This window comes from Chrysemys picta, chromosome 16, assembly GCF_011386835.1.
Source record: "Chrysemys picta bellii isolate R12L10 chromosome 16, ASM1138683v2, whole genome shotgun sequence".
Lineage (NCBI taxonomy): Eukaryota > Metazoa > Chordata > Testudines > Emydidae > Chrysemys > Chrysemys picta.
Genome location: NC_088806.1, coordinates 28,274,540 through 28,290,204, shown reverse-complemented (window position 1 = coordinate 28,290,204; position 15,665 = coordinate 28,274,540).

Genomic DNA, 15,665 nt, shown 5'->3' with positions numbered 1-15,665 from the left:
GTTGTTCTCTCTCGACCTTTTGCTAGTAAGAGGGATTAATGCTGGTAACGGATCTGTCGCTGTCCTTGCGAGAGCCTGCATGGTTTTGAGGGGAAATGAAGATGCTGGTGTTTCTTTCTGGTTTTCATCCAGCCCGTGAGAATTTATAATTGAAGTCACGAGAGAGATTCTGGGATTTGGCGTCGCAGTCCACATGATGCCACCAGGCAGTCTAGAGCTTGCAATCTCAACAGTGAGGGCTGAAATGCATGTGGTTCTATGAGTGCCATCTCACTGGGAGTGGGACTGGACAGGTCAATTCTGGTAGCAGTTTCCCTTTCTGCTTTTCCTGGAGGTAACTCCTTTGGATCTTTCATAAGAGTGGAAGAGTCCATTTTCCCCCTTGAGATGGGAATGCTCATGCTACTCAAAGTAACAGTGCCATCCATGGTCCTGGAGATTTAAAACTTCTTCTTCTGTCTGCAGTTGTTCAGACACATCAGAGTTTCTGCTTGACTCTTTAGGTAGCTTGTCTGTATCCTTTGCAAAGGTTGTCACTGCGTGCAGTGCACTGAAGTTGGCTGTAGCCTCATGTGAGTGGGGTAATCTGTTGTTTGTAGAGTCAGTTGTGGCACTTTGCAATTTATACATCACCTCGGCTGTGTTGTCTTCCGTGATGGAAAACATTGCACTGGTACCTGGGCTGCTCTCCGTGCTCAGTTGGGTTTCTCTGAGAAATCTCTGGCCTACCATTTCACTGGAATGAGGTTCATTTCTGGAGGCAGATAGAAAAAGCCCTTTGTCTCTTTTCTAGTTAATTTACTTTTAGCTTGTGGTGCTTGTTTGCAACAGGAGCAGAATGTTAAGTAACCTGCTGGTTCCAAACCTCACCATACGAAACTCAGACTGAATGTAAAGAACTGGCAGGGTCTGCATTGTCCTCCGTCAAGCTACCACTAACTGCTACCTCTAATACACTAGGCCTGAATCTCCACTGTCTTGCACCTCATGTCATCAGTTGCACCAGAGCAATACTGGTATAAAATGCTACCAGATCAGAATGGATCCCTTTTACACCAACTTTGCATAGGGCTAAATGACAATATGAGGTGCAGGGCAATGGAGAATCAGGCCCTAAGTTATAGTCACTGCTGATCATCACCAGTGACTATAGATCCTGGTTACAAACTTCATGCTTGAAAAGTCGAGCCCTACGAATGGTGAATCCCTGGCTGAGAGTGTAACCTGTATTCATTTTATCCACTGTATAGTGGCCCTGATTTTCAATAAAAGGCCTCAGCTCTCCATTTCAGGGCCAACAAATAACTGCAGCCCCAAACGTGGGCATAGATAACAGACCGATTTTAAAGCATTTAGACATCTACGTAGCTGATTTGTGGCTGCAATCCTAGGGCTACGGCACGCACTAGACAAAATGTGGCTACAAAAATCAGAGTTCACTCCTGAGTGCTGGGTACTCAAATTGGCCTGTCCCAAGCTTACTTAGCTTCATAGAGACTGGTACTCTGCCAATTCACAGCAGAGCCCACGTCTACGGAAGAAATTCCTTTGCAGAACGTTGTCACTATGGGCCTAATCTGAGCCTATTGAGGTCAAAGGAAAGATTCCCCTTAACTTCAATAGGCTTTGGAGGGTCGGGTTTCATTAGACTCAGAACTGAAAGCTGGGGTTGTCATTCTTTCACTATAAATAGGGTTTCCCTAGAGCCAGATTCAGTGTGTGGAGTACCGCTGCCTTAGAGACTACAGGCAGAGACTGAACATCTATACCACAATTTTACAGCCCGAGTCACCTGACACGGGCCAGCCATGGGTGTTTAGTTGTGGTGTAGACATACCATAAGAGACAGTCTTTAAGAGGCTCACTCCCTGGTCCAAATGCTTTCAATCAGGAAGGTCCTAGATTACAAGACTAAACAGATGTTCTAAGCACAACCGTGATCTTAGTACTAGTGCCACAGCAACAACAAGTAAATTACTCCTTTAAGCCTCAATATTGATTAAAATTCTCCTGAAAACGCCTCCTGAATGACAAGTTCTGCATTAGGGCTGTATTCCCCAATGCACTCTGGCTGGTTTGCCTCGCTCCCCTGACACAAAGCAGCAGTAACTCTGGTTGAAATGGCGAATTAAACCAGGTTTAAAGATGCGCTGTGTTGCTGTAGCAGCACAAAGAAGGCAGAGCCTCCTGGTTTATCTGACCCATCCTCTTCAGATCAAAACCAGACACTTCCTCACCTTTGTGGTGTGGTGTAAAGGGCCACTGTTCTTATGAACATATTTTCTCTTTTTTTCCTTCTCATTCCTGGGTATTGCCATTCCTAAGCGTGTCTTCCCAGCCAGTGACGCGCACGTTAAACAGCGCCGGAAGGCAAACAGAGTGAGTATTTGCCTGTTTGCAAACTCAGGTGGATGAAGCTAAAAGGTGTTTCGGCGCACGCTGAATTAGCGCATTTGACAAAAGGCAAAACAGAGATCAGGCCGCAGCATTTCAAAGCGAACCTCTGAATGCTAGAGCCTGAGGATTTCGGCTTCAGAGCACAGACCAAGGTTGGCATTTTTGGTCAAGCCAATTCTGATTAGGAGTTACAGGTAGGAAGAATCTCTGCTTGGAGGATGAATAAGACAGCTGCCAATTGGGAGCAGTTTATCGAAGGCAATATAGGAAATTTTAAAAATGTAATCTACTTTGATACTCTAAAGACTGGTGTATAATAAGATACTGAATATATAAAATATCATTTTGAATTATGATTTTGTAATACGGAAACAAAGCATCTGTCACAGTTTAGGCTCCAATTCAGCAAAGTTCTTAAGCACATTCTTCATTTTCAGCCTACTTCAATGGGAGCTAAGCACATATTTCAAGTTAAGCAGGTGCTCAAGTGCTTTGCTGAATCAGGGACTTAAACATTTCATAGATGTGTGTGACAAATTATTAGCATGGGGGTAAAAAAGAGATGAGGAAAAGATTAAACAAAATAGGGGGAAGATCCTTGAACACACCCATGCTTAGCTTTACTCACGTGAGCAGTCTACATCAGTGAGACTGCTTGTGTGAGTAAAGTGAAATATATTTGTGTTTGCAGGATATTAACCCTATCATAAGGGTTAAAAAGCAAAGACTCATACCCCAGTATATGAGAGTGACAATAGCTCCTCTCTCCTGTCTCAGATAGGACAGCACTACAAACTTGTCTTTGATTTTACAATTATCTCGTATGTGGTCTCTCCTCTGCACTCTGATAAGGGACCAAAAAAGGCCACTCGTTAAGGAGCAAATGTCAAAAGAAAAGCTGCAGCATCTAACTCAAAGGACACTAATCTGAGACTCACAAGACCTGGGTCCTATTCCTGGTTCTGCTGTGTGATTTTCAGCAAGCCACATCATTTCGCAGTTCGCCCTCCTACCACTTCTTTATTTAACGTGCAAGCACTTCAGGACAGACTGTCTCTCACTCTGTGTATGTACAGCAGCTAACACAATGGGGCCCTGATCTCCCCTGGGGCCTCTAGCCCCTCCCATAAAACAATTTTATTTTAAACATTAAGCCTTCAAGGAGTGATGAACAAATAGGGCTGAGTGGCTCCTTCCTTCCTAAGTCTGCCACACACAAGGAACTCAGGGCATATGATCAGGTACAGCTTTTCCTCATTTTAACTTTACGACATGAAAGGGAGGGAGGACAGGTCTTGAATCAAGAGCAAAAAGAATCACTTACCAGACAGACCCAGCAGCCCAGCCACGATCAGAAAGAAGACAGGGAATTTCTCCTGCATTTTGCAAAGCAGCTTCTGATTCAGCCCCATAGACGTGGAAGTACTGACAATTTGCTCACACAGGTAGCAGCTGTCCCAGGAGATGCTGCTGCGCTCCCTTTCGGCAACGGGCGTTGCACAGTTTGCTCCCTGAGGGCAGAGTATTGGGTTACTTTATATCAGTTTAGGACAGGGAGTAGCCAATAACCCCATCCAAAAAAGGCTGCACCAACTGGAACATACTGATTGATAACAAAGGGAGTGAGGCGATGACAAAGGAAGAGGGTCCCTGTCATGCTATTTTTCTATCCCAGCGTATTTTGAGATGAGCAAGAGCTGGGCTCATAGAGGTAGGACTGATTCTTTCAATACAGTGTTTTCCTGACTCTGCACAAGTCATCATTTCCTAGGACAGTGGTTGGTTTCGGGGCGGGGGGCGGGAGGGGAGCGCGAGCAGGTTTCAGGGGGGCCACCAAACAGGACCAATGTTAGACTCACTGGGGCCCAGGGCAGAAAGCCGAAGCCCCACCACATGGGGTGAAGCCTGGATCCTGGAGCCTGCCACCTGGGGATGAAGTCAAAACCTGAGCAAGTGAGCTTTACGGTGCCCCTGTGGCGTGGGGCCCTGGGCAACTGCCCTGCTTGCTACCAGCCCTGGCTTTTATATGCAGAAAACCAGATGTTTTGGCACAGCTGGGCTGTGGAGTTTTTACACCATGTCGGGGGGCTCTCAGAAAGAAAAAGGTTGAGAACCCCTGTCCTAGGAGACTTTACTTATTTCAGAGCTGTTGTCTATACCCAAGCATGGATTGAAAAGCCAAGCATGGGGCCTGATTCTCTGTTGTCCTACAATTTACATCCGTGACAAAAGGGTGTAACACACTCTTGTTCTCATGGGGGAGCATTTTGTACCCACTTTTCAGTGCTATAAATGACTGCCCTAGGTGCAGGTGAGTCAGGTCCTTGGCATTTAGCTCTGTTGCGTACCTGGATATGGAGGGGGTTGGTGCCACTCCACGAGCTAACACAGATCAGCGTGAATCAGGATCTATCCAAAGGCCTCTTACCTGAAAAAAAAATAAAAATTGTGATTTCGGATCAGGAATCCAGCAAACGCACGATTCTTCACGCCAAATCTAGCATCAATGGAACATCAAGGCTGAGAAATCAGACAAGCAATAATCAGAATTAAAGTTGAAATTATGCCTATTGGGGGCGTATTGCCTTAAAACATGGCTGCTCCATTTACCATTCTAAAATACTCATTAGTCAATACAATACACAATATAATACAGACCAACATTTCTTACGCAATCTTACAAATGGTGAGTTACAATGCAACCCAAGCCTGGTCTGATTTTCAGAATGGCTGAGCACCCACCTAGCCCACCTAGCTCCCTGGGAGCTGCAGCAAATTGGGAGCTCAGCATCTCGGCGAGTCAGCCTTGTACAGGCTTCAGACTTGACATTTTTCAGTCTCAGTGAGATCTACAGAGCAAGCCAAGCTCTGCAGGAAATCAGCTCAGTAGCTGTAAAGTCATTAATGCCTAGTGTCAGCAAGTTGAAACTTTCCTTTAGCCTTTTCTTCAGCTCCCAGCGAAGGCAATCCAGATCCAGTCCTGCCTCTCTCACCCCAGCTTTGCTTTGTGCCTGAGCATGGTGAGTAGCCCTCCCTGCTCCTCTAGTCCTTACCCCACCGTGCCCAGCTCTGCTGGTGCACCTTGATCCTGATATGCACCCCTCATGCTGTCCTAATCCGGGCCCATCACACAGTGCTGCCAATGCTTTTCAGTCCTTTTATGCATGACCTCTGCTGTTCCAGTCCTGCCTGTTTGACTAGCACCAAGTGATGCAGGAAGAGCTGCAAGAAAAGGAATTGTTAGACGCAAAGAGGCCATGCTGAGTTGGTCCCACTTAAAACCAGATCCTCTTCTGGGGTGACCAGATGTCCCGATTTTATAGGGACAGTCCCGATTTTGGGGTCTTTTTCTTATATAGGCTCCTATTACCTCCCACCCCCGTCCCGATTGTTCACACTTGCTGTCTGGTCACCCTACCCTCTTCCTATCGTTCAACTCATCCTGCCAGTGACTCTGCTTGCTCCTTGCCCAAATGAAAGAAAGGGGGACTACAGACTGGAATCTTTTCCTCCAGGAGCATTTTCTGATGGTCAGAGCAGGAGGCTAAGGCTGTGGCTATGCTACGGAGCTTGCAGCTGCGTCGCTGTAGCACTGCTAGTGCAGACGCTCTAAGCCGACGGGAGAAGCTCTCCCATCGGCTTAATTACTCCAGCCCGCGAGCCAGGGTAGCTTCTCTCCCACTGACATGGTGCTGTACACGGGGGCGTTTAAGTCGGTGTAACTGACGTCACTCACAGGGTGGCTTATTCACACCCCTGAATGACATCACTTATACTGACCTAAGCTGTAGTGTACAATAGCCTCAGTGCTAGTACTTGTTTTGTGACCTTGGGCCGGAGTTTTTCTCTCTGTGATATGGGGATCATCATAGATACCTACATTCCATGGGTTTTTCTGAGGCTCAGTTATTCAAACACTTGCAAGGTTGTTTTAAGATCCTCAGTTAAACTATACAGAACGGGGTGGCCAAACCTGCTGGCCCTCCGAGACGCATATGACAATCTTCAGAAGTTCAAAAGCCTGGGTGTCCCTGCTAGGGCTTCGGGCTTCAGCCCTGTGGGGAGGGCGTTGTGGGGCTTCAGGCCTACAGGAGGTGCCTGCCGGGGTTCAGGACTTCAGCCGCACTCCTGCTGAAGCCCCGCACTGCAGCAGACACACCCCACAGGGCTGAAGCCCCGAGACTCCCTTCCCCGCTGGACAGAAGCCAGAGGCAATGCATAGGGGGGCACTTCCCCCCCCGCCCGATTTTTGCCATGGTTTGCTGGCCTTGCTTGGTCACATGGTGCCATCAGGCTCCCATCTTGCACAGCCGCTGCTGGAGCCAGCGAGCTGAGGCCAGGGGGAGAGGCAGCAGGAACCAACTGGGAGCTGCAGGGAGGGGCTGCTGAAGGTAAGAGGGGGGACATGCCAAGGGGGGAGGGCGTGTGACTCAAGCTGTTGGGAGGGGTGTGAACCTTTAAATTGTGCCCCCCCCCCTCTCAGCAGGCAACAGTCATCTCTGGCAGAAGCCCCTAGCCCCACCACCCCAGTGCAGGGCAGCAGCCCCACGTTCCCCTGCAATCAGGTAGGCAGAGAATGGGGGGTCTGCGAGCCGCACTTTAACTGTAAAAGAGATGCATGTGGCTCATGAGCTGCGGTTTGGCCACCCCTGCTATAGAAGCACAAGTTGTAACGATTTATTGGGTTAAATTTAAACGTGAACAAACAGTTACATTCCCTACTTCAGGGGCCCTTCAGTTGCTGATGGTAGCATAGCTTAAGGCTATAGCCATCTCCTCGTCTGCCGGCAAAGAAAATTGCAGAGCAATGCTTGATTATGCTCAACACGTTTGCTTAATATGATTTGAAATATCAGATAGAAAAATAATCCTCTCAGGGAGAGAGTTTTAAGCTTTTACCCAGCAGACTGTAGGCAAATTAAAAGAGTTTCCTAATGAAATCTGAAAAGGTTGTATTTATTTCAACCCCCACCCACCCACACACACCCTCTTTAACAATCCGCTATAGGTGGTATCTTTGCATTGCTGCTTATTAGACAGGACTGGAAATGGCAGGACTGGGACAGATCAGTTCTATTTAGCACACTTAACTGCCTGAAATTCAGGGTCAAATTTAACTCAGTGGTATATGGAGTCACTCCCATTCATTGCACCCTGCTCCATCTGCAGCCATTTACCAAGGCAATATAAGTGCAAACCGCTATCAAATCAACACAGTAGCATTCGATTAGATTAGAGCTGATCAACATTTTTTTCAGTCATTTTTGGAAAGAAAATGTTCATTTCTTTCAACACTTCCCTTATTTTTTACTATTATTAGACGAACATTTCCACAGACATTTTCAGAACAAATGATTTCTTCCCCATTTCTTGTAAAATGTATCATGGGAAATAGTTCCCATTTCCCAGCCATCTCTAGTAATGATGAAAGGGGCCTGCTGTTTATGCCGTAGCCTGGAGGCACATAATTGCTGGGAGTTGGGGGCTGGTAATAGAAGACGGAACTTTTCACCGCTGGAGTCAAGAGTTCAAACCCTACCCAGGCTAACAGGGACCAAAAATTGTTGCCATAAGATGGCTGCTCAGTGGCCTATAGGAAAAGAATTTGGAGGTGTTGGCTTGGCCCCCATATAGAGGTCACAGCCGTGTTACTATTACTCAGGCTTATTAGGATAGTGCCTAAGACCCAATCCAGAATGGGACACCATTGTACTAGGCACTACACACACAGTAGTAGAAACCACAGTCACAATTGTCCCACTTCTTTGACCGTCTTTGCTGAGACACAAAGGACAGAAGACACTTTCCCTTTGACAGGTGGGATCTTCCAGGGAAGGCCTAAGGCACCCTGTTTTGTTGGCGTATGGCACTGCTGCTGGCTGTATCAGTTCTGTGGCTAAACAAAGGGCTTTGTTCTCTAGACCTGCCCAGCCAGCATCCTTCACCAGCATCCTTCATCCTTAGTTCACCCGGCAAAGAGAAATGCTGACTCATGACAGCGCAGCTATAGGAAAGGTTTCAGAGTAGCAGCCGTGTTAGTCTGTATCCGCAAAAAGAACAGGACTACTTGTGGCACCTTAGAGACTAACACATTTATTAGAGCATAAGCTTTCATGGGCTACTGCCCACTTCTTCGGATGCATATAGAGTGGAACATATATTGAGGAGATATATATACAAACATACAGAGAGCATGAACAGGTGGAGTTGTCTTACCAACTCTGAGAGGCCAATTAAGTAAGAGAAAATTTTTTTTGAAGTGATAATCAAGCTAGCCCATTACAGACAGTTTGATAAGAAGTGTGAGAATACTTACAAGGGGAGATAGATTCAATGTTTGTAATGGCTCAGCCATTCCCAGTTCTTATTCAATCCTGAGTTGATTGTATCTAGTTTGCCATATCAATTCCAGCTCAGCAGTCTCTCATTGGAGTCTGTTTTTGAAGTTTTTCTGTTGTAAGATAGCCACCCGCAGGTCTGTCATTGAATGGCCAGACAGGTTAAAGTGTTCTCCCACTGGTTTTTTGAGTATTATGATTCCTGATGTCAGATTTGTGTCCATTAATTCTTTTGCATAGAGACTGTCCGGTTTGGCCAATGTACATGGCAGAGGGGCATTGCTGGCACATGATGGCATATATCAAGTGGTAGACGTGCAGGTGAACGAGCCCCTGATGGTATGGCTGATGTGATTAGGTCCTATGATGATGTCACTTGAATAGATATGTGGACAGAGTTGGCATCGGGCTTTGTTACAAGGATAGGTTCCTGTTCATGCTCTCTGTATGTGTGTATATATATCTCCTCAATATATGTTCCACTCTATATGCATCCGAAGAAGAGGGCAGTAGCCCACGAAAGCTTATGCTCTAATAAATTTGTTAGTCTCTAAGGTGCAACAAGTACTTGCTATAGGAAAGGTTTGTCATGCTCAAGTACTTAATCCCCCCCGCCACTCAGAGCTGCCTGGACTAATATTTCCATGCACTAGGATTGCAATCAGTTCAGCCCAACCCCAGCACAGGCGGAAGGAGGAGGAAACAAATACCGCCCAATTGTTTAAAGTGTGAATAATTTATAGCCTACTTAAATAACACTATGGGAAGAGAGATTAAAGGCTCATTATGAAAAAGTCACGTTTACAGGCCTGGAAATGTTTCCTTTCGGAAACAGCCATCTCTTACGGGATCACCCGTCCCTGGAGTCTTGGTATTATTTGAACTGGGATAGACGCTGGAGGCCCTAACTGAGATTAGGACCCTATTATGCTAGGATTTGTACACACATAACAGGAGACAGTCCCTGCCTCACAGTGCTTGCTGTCCAGACAAAGGGTGACCAATAGGGAGCATTATATTTACAGCAACAAGTGCTGGGATTGTGACAGATGCTGCTTCCCAAAATGGGCAAGAACTCAGATAAGCATGGCCATTAGATTAGAGTAGAGCAGGAACAGCGCAGGAACGCAACAAAAAGAGACACCAAGCAGGGGGCCTCCAACTGACAAACCATTTTCCATCCTTCAGCAAGCCCCTTTGATGCTGCTGTTGAATGCAGACTTCCGCAAAAAAATGATATTTCTCTGTTCCCAAGAGCCGGTCTCCCTTCTTCTGATATTTTATTCTGGTGTTGGAATTTCTGGATTCTTTCTGAGAATAGTTTAAAGATATGTGTTTTAGTGCAGCCTGTTTTACAAAAATTAAAATATAATAAATCAGCTGTAAATTTCAGTAAAGTTTAATGGACAACTTTGGAGAGGCAGCATGATCTAGTGGGTTAGTGCACTGGACTAGGGGTCAGAAGATCTGATTTCTACATTAGCCTTATCACATATTTGCTGTATGACCATGGGCAAATCACTTCACTTTTCTTTCCCTTCCCAGCAGGGGTGAAACTAACCTAAAGGACTTACTGGTAACACAGGGCGGCCAGGCTGCAGGGCAAGATGAGGGGGGCAGCTCTAGGCCCCCGGAAGGGTCTGGGCCTCGGGCAGAAGGGGCGGTGCTTAAAGCATTGCTGCGGCAGCTCTTTAATGTCGGCTGTGTACCAGCCTGTACCGGCGGCCACTGTCTTACCGGTACGCCGTACCGGCCCCCGCCGGCTTACTTTCACCTTTGCTTCCCAGCTTTGTATAATCAGACTGGAAGCTCTTTGGGGCAGGGACTGTCTCTTACTATATGTTTGTACAGCACTTAGCACAAATGGGGCCCTGATCTCTGTTGAGGCCTCTAGACACTACCGTAACAGATAATAATTTACCAAATTGGATCCCAGGTTAAAAACTTCCAACAGGCTTCAGTTTCCAGGAGGGGCACCTGTCCAAGATCTGTTCCACTTGTTCCCCCAGCCAGGGTTCTGCAGGTCTCTTGGGTCTGCTCTATGCATACACTGGTGTTACCAAGGCTGAATGTGGTGTAGAGGTCAGTACAGACTAGGACAAACCATATTCTGATTCATGGCAGCTGTGATTAAGTCTCTAAATTTATAAGCTATAATTCAACTTATAAATCATGCTGTTCGACATGTAATAACCATGATAATGAGTCATCAGTGGATGCTGAACATGGGACCTCTGATGCAAATCCACTAAAGAAATCTATCTGCCAGCTACCTCTTCTGCTTAAATTGCAAATTCAGTTGCTCTGCTATAATCCATACGCACAATACCAGGCTGAAAGTTAGTTTGCACAAATGCTGCAATGACTTTTGTAATAAATGAAGTGTGTGTGTGGGCGGGGGGGGGGGGGGGGGGGGGGGAAGCTCCCTTTGATTGACACACAGCCAGCCAGTTAGCTGTAAAGTGCCTCTCGGTAGCTGTTCTCTACTTGCTTTACCTATAAAGGGTTAAAAAGTCCCCAGGTAAAGAAAAAAAAAAGTGGGCACCTGACCAAAAGAGACAATGGGAAGGCTAGAACTTTTAAAATTGGAAAAGAAACTTGCCCTGTGTGTATCGTTCTCTCTGGGCTGAAGAGACGACAGGCAGCAGGAATGCTGTGTAAAGTTTGAACCAGGTATGAAAGCCATCAGATCATATCTAGAACTACTTTTAACAACCCAAATATGTAAGTAAATTAGGAATGTTCAGATAGATGCGAGTAGGTTTATTTCTGTTTATTTTTTAAGGCTTGTGGACTCCTCTGTGCTAACCCCAGATGCTTTTGTTTGCTTGTAACCTTTAAGCTGAACCCCTAAGAAAGCTATTTTGGGTGCTTAAATTTTGGAACTGCTCTTTTAAAATCTAGCAAAAGCTAGAGTTCCAGATGTATTTTCTTCCTTTTTGTTTTTAATAAAATTTGCCTTTTTTAAGAACAGGATTGGATTTTTGGTGTCCTAAAAGGTTTGTGCATGTTGTTTGATTAGCTGGTAGCAACAGCTAATTTCCTTTGTTTCTTTCTCAGCTCTTCCCCCGAGGGTGGGGCAAAATGGCTTGAGGGTACCCCACAGGGAGGAATTCCCAAGAGTTCCTTCCTGGGTCCAAGGGGGTTTTTGCATTTGGGTGGTGGCCACGTTTACCAAGCCAAGGTCAGAGAAAAGCTGTAACCTTGGGAGTTTAATACAAGCCTAGAGTGGCAAGTATTTTTTTTTTAATCCTTATGGGCCCCCACCTTCTGTACTCCAAGTGACAGAGTGGGGAGTCAGCCTTGACAACTTTCATTCAGTCACTTTGGGTCAGATCTTTAACTGGTGTAAGTCTATGTGGTTCCATTGATTGACACCTATGACACGTGTCAGGCTTAACCGAGGTGTCCAGGGTAAATCAGTATCACCTGCTTATGGTGGGAAGGAGCCTTGTCTGTGCCCAATGGGGGAAAACGGTGGAATTACCATTCTACTTTTCACTTCTGGACTTGCCTCCCTGGGCATTTCCATCGTTTGAGCCGGTTATTTTTCAGCACCGACCGTGATCAATATAAAAGCAATCTAACCATCAGTCATCCTATTCTCAGTGGGAGGAGGGAAGCCCCTGTCCCATATTCTGTATCATACACTGTGGTTCTGCTCTTCAACATTTGCCTCCCCCACCCAAAAAAAGCAGTGGAAGATGCAATGGGCAGATTCCCCCCAATCACAATAGGGAAGAGGCTCTTCTGGGAGGTACTGGGGACTAAGCAAAACTTTTATTGCATTAGGAAACTTGAGAACCTGAGCAGAATTTAGAATTCTGTTCTAATGACTTTAGGGCATGATTTTCCATGACTCTATGTATCTTTACAGTACACTGCAGGCAAAACAGCCTTTAAGTAGTTGTGCTTCCATCCCTCCCTTCATGTTCATTAGCCAGTTGTGTGACTACAGTGAGCAACCACCCACTCAGCAGTCCGGGTAGTTTTCAAACAACTGAAAGTCATATGACAGATCTCATTATTGCTCCCTAGGTCTTTTGCTAAGTAAACATACTTCTGTTCAGGTGGTGCTCTTTGGATTGTTCTGGTAGAACCAAACATCTCTGTAACGCTCCTCAGCTACATCGCTGACAGCCACTGAAGTCAATCTGTGCTCTGCCTTTTCCTGTAACTTTTATCTAATTGCTCAGTTGGTGTCACCTGGAGATTTTCCCTAAGTAAAGGTAATTGACATTCTCCCCCCTCTCCCTCCTCCCCGCAAGCTTAAGCTATTTGAATACCCTCAGGACTAATGAGTTAAATATGAGTAACCAGTATGCCATCTAGTGGCTGGAATACAGCACCAGATTCCACAGTTATTGCATACTTCATGGTGAGCACCGTGCGGCTGGAAGAAAGGATGACTTTGGAGCACCAGCTGTGTTTGTGCAATAGGAACCACTATTCTGCAAAGCTCACGGGTAAACAGGCTTCACATGGTATGGCTTAGTGCAGTTCTGCAAACACCCACCTGCCCATAGATCCATGAGCTACAACAAAGCTGAAGTCTTCAAAGGGAAGAAATGGAACCCAGCCATAGAATGGTGATAATTCGGCTCTCGCACTGGTGCAAATCTGGAGTAACTGGCGTACTACCAGAGTGAGATCAGAAATCACAGCCAGCGTATCTGACAGGGAGCCTCTGAGGATGCCCATGACTTGGCTGATCAGCAGAAGTGGCCAAGTGGGGGCTACAAAGTAGCAGCCGTGTTAGTTTGTATCCGCAAAAAGAACAGGAGTACTTGTGGCACCTTAGAGACTAACTCACTTCATGCTGGCAGAGATGGCGACAGGTCTGTTGGGCAGAACACCCCTTTCTGATAATCTGAGTAGCATTATCATCATGTTCCTATTACAACTCTAGCGTTTAGGGCAGTGATGAAGCTCCTTCACTCCTGTCTGTTTCTGGCAAATCTTTCAATGGTTCCCCAGCTGTGCCCCAGGTTTTTCAGCGCAGCTTCCACAGCTCTTTGCCATGCTGTTTTCAGGTGGCCTCGTTTTCCCTTGCCTTCAGGTGTCCATCTTATTGCTACTCTAGTGATGGAATCAGTTTCCATCCGAAGCACATGACCGATCCATCTCCAATGCCTCCTGGCAGTGATGGTGCTCAGCTCCCCTTGGCTGCACTGTGTCAATAGATCTTGGTTTGAGATTGTTCTGGGCCAAAAGATACGGAGGATTTTTCTGAGGCAGGTTGTACGGAATGAAGATAGTTTGGACATGTCCTACTTTCTCATTCCCCAGCATTCTGGACTATAAAGTAGTGTTGAAAGTACTCAGCTCCGATAAATCTTGAGTTTGGTTTTGGTGTTGTATTTTGATGATTTTCAGACTGTATTTAAGCTCCTGAAGGTGTTCCTGGCTTTACTGATTTTGTTCCGGATGTCCTGGCTTGTTCCACCTCCTGGCTGATGGTGCTGCCCAAGTAGGTGAATGTGTCTACATTGGTGAGAACATAATCCTCTATCCGTACTGGTGATGGTGAGGCAATATTAAAGGTCATGATATCTACCTTATAATGCTACTGAAAATCAACCGCAACAAGTATCCCATAACAGTAACTCCTTTTTGGGCACTTACTTAACTTTTGGGGCTCCTTTGAAAATCCCAGCCTGAGGTTTTAGGAAGCTCACTTTGTGCATCCATACTCAGCTTTTAACACACCTGCTAGCCGACAGCTGCCTTTGCATCCCAATATCAATCTCATTTTTAAGCAACACCTTCGGCAAATTTAAAGAGGGGAGAGCTCTTCAAGAATTGAATCAGACGCTGAACAATAACATGACGTGTTGGTTCAGTCGATTTCCCATGCTATCTGCAAGTCAATCCCTGTATTTTAAGGGTAGGGGGATTAAGAATGAGACCATCCCAGCACTTCAGATTACTACATATACAATATCCAAAGAGAGAGAAAAAAAACCCAGGTGCAGCAGCATTTCCTTCTCCTGAAATAGGCAAGACTAGTGAACTCAGCTGCTACTCCAAAGAGAAGATAATGATATATAATTTGACAGCCACTATTCTTAGGGGAAGAGATTACATACATAATAGCCATCTACAAGTGTCACGGAGGGAGAAGGAAAGAGTCTATTTCAAAATCAAACCAGACTGTCCTATGTGCTTGCTGCTTTTATATACATACACACACATAATATATTGACAGACCTGCGGGTGGCTATATTAGAACAGAAAAACTTCAAAAACAGACTCCAACGAGAGACTGCTGAGCTGGAATTGATATGCAAACTTGACACAATCAACAAAGGATTGAATAAGGACTAGGAATGGCTGAGCCATTACAAACATTGAATCTATCTCCCCTTGTAAGTATTCTCACACTTCTTATCAAACTGTCTGTACTGGGCTATCTTGATTATCACTTCAAAAGTTTTTTTTCTCTTACTTAATTGGCCTCTCAGAGTTGGTAAGACAACTCCCACCTGTTCATGCTCTCTGTATGTGTGTATATATATCTCCTCAATATATGTTCCATTCTATATGTATCCGAAGAAGTGGGCTGTAGTCCACGAAAGCTTATGCTCCAATAAATTTGTTAGTCTCTAAGGTGCCACAAGTACTCCTGTTCTTTTTGCGGATACAGACTAACACAGCTGCTACTCTGAAACCTATATATTTTCTGTATCACAAGCGGAAAGCTAATCACCTGGCAAAGATACTGAATTTACTGTCACAAATTCTGTCCTTGCCTAGTTTGGATTCTGCAGACTCTCACCGGAGATTTTGAGGTGTGTGTATGTATATAATGGGGTGCCTCTGAACAGTGACTACTATTGCTGCTCTTAAGTCAGGGATCAGTGCTATATGGCGTCTGCATTGGATATGTTTTTCACATCCTGAATGCTAAGCCAACCTGCCTTTTCCAAT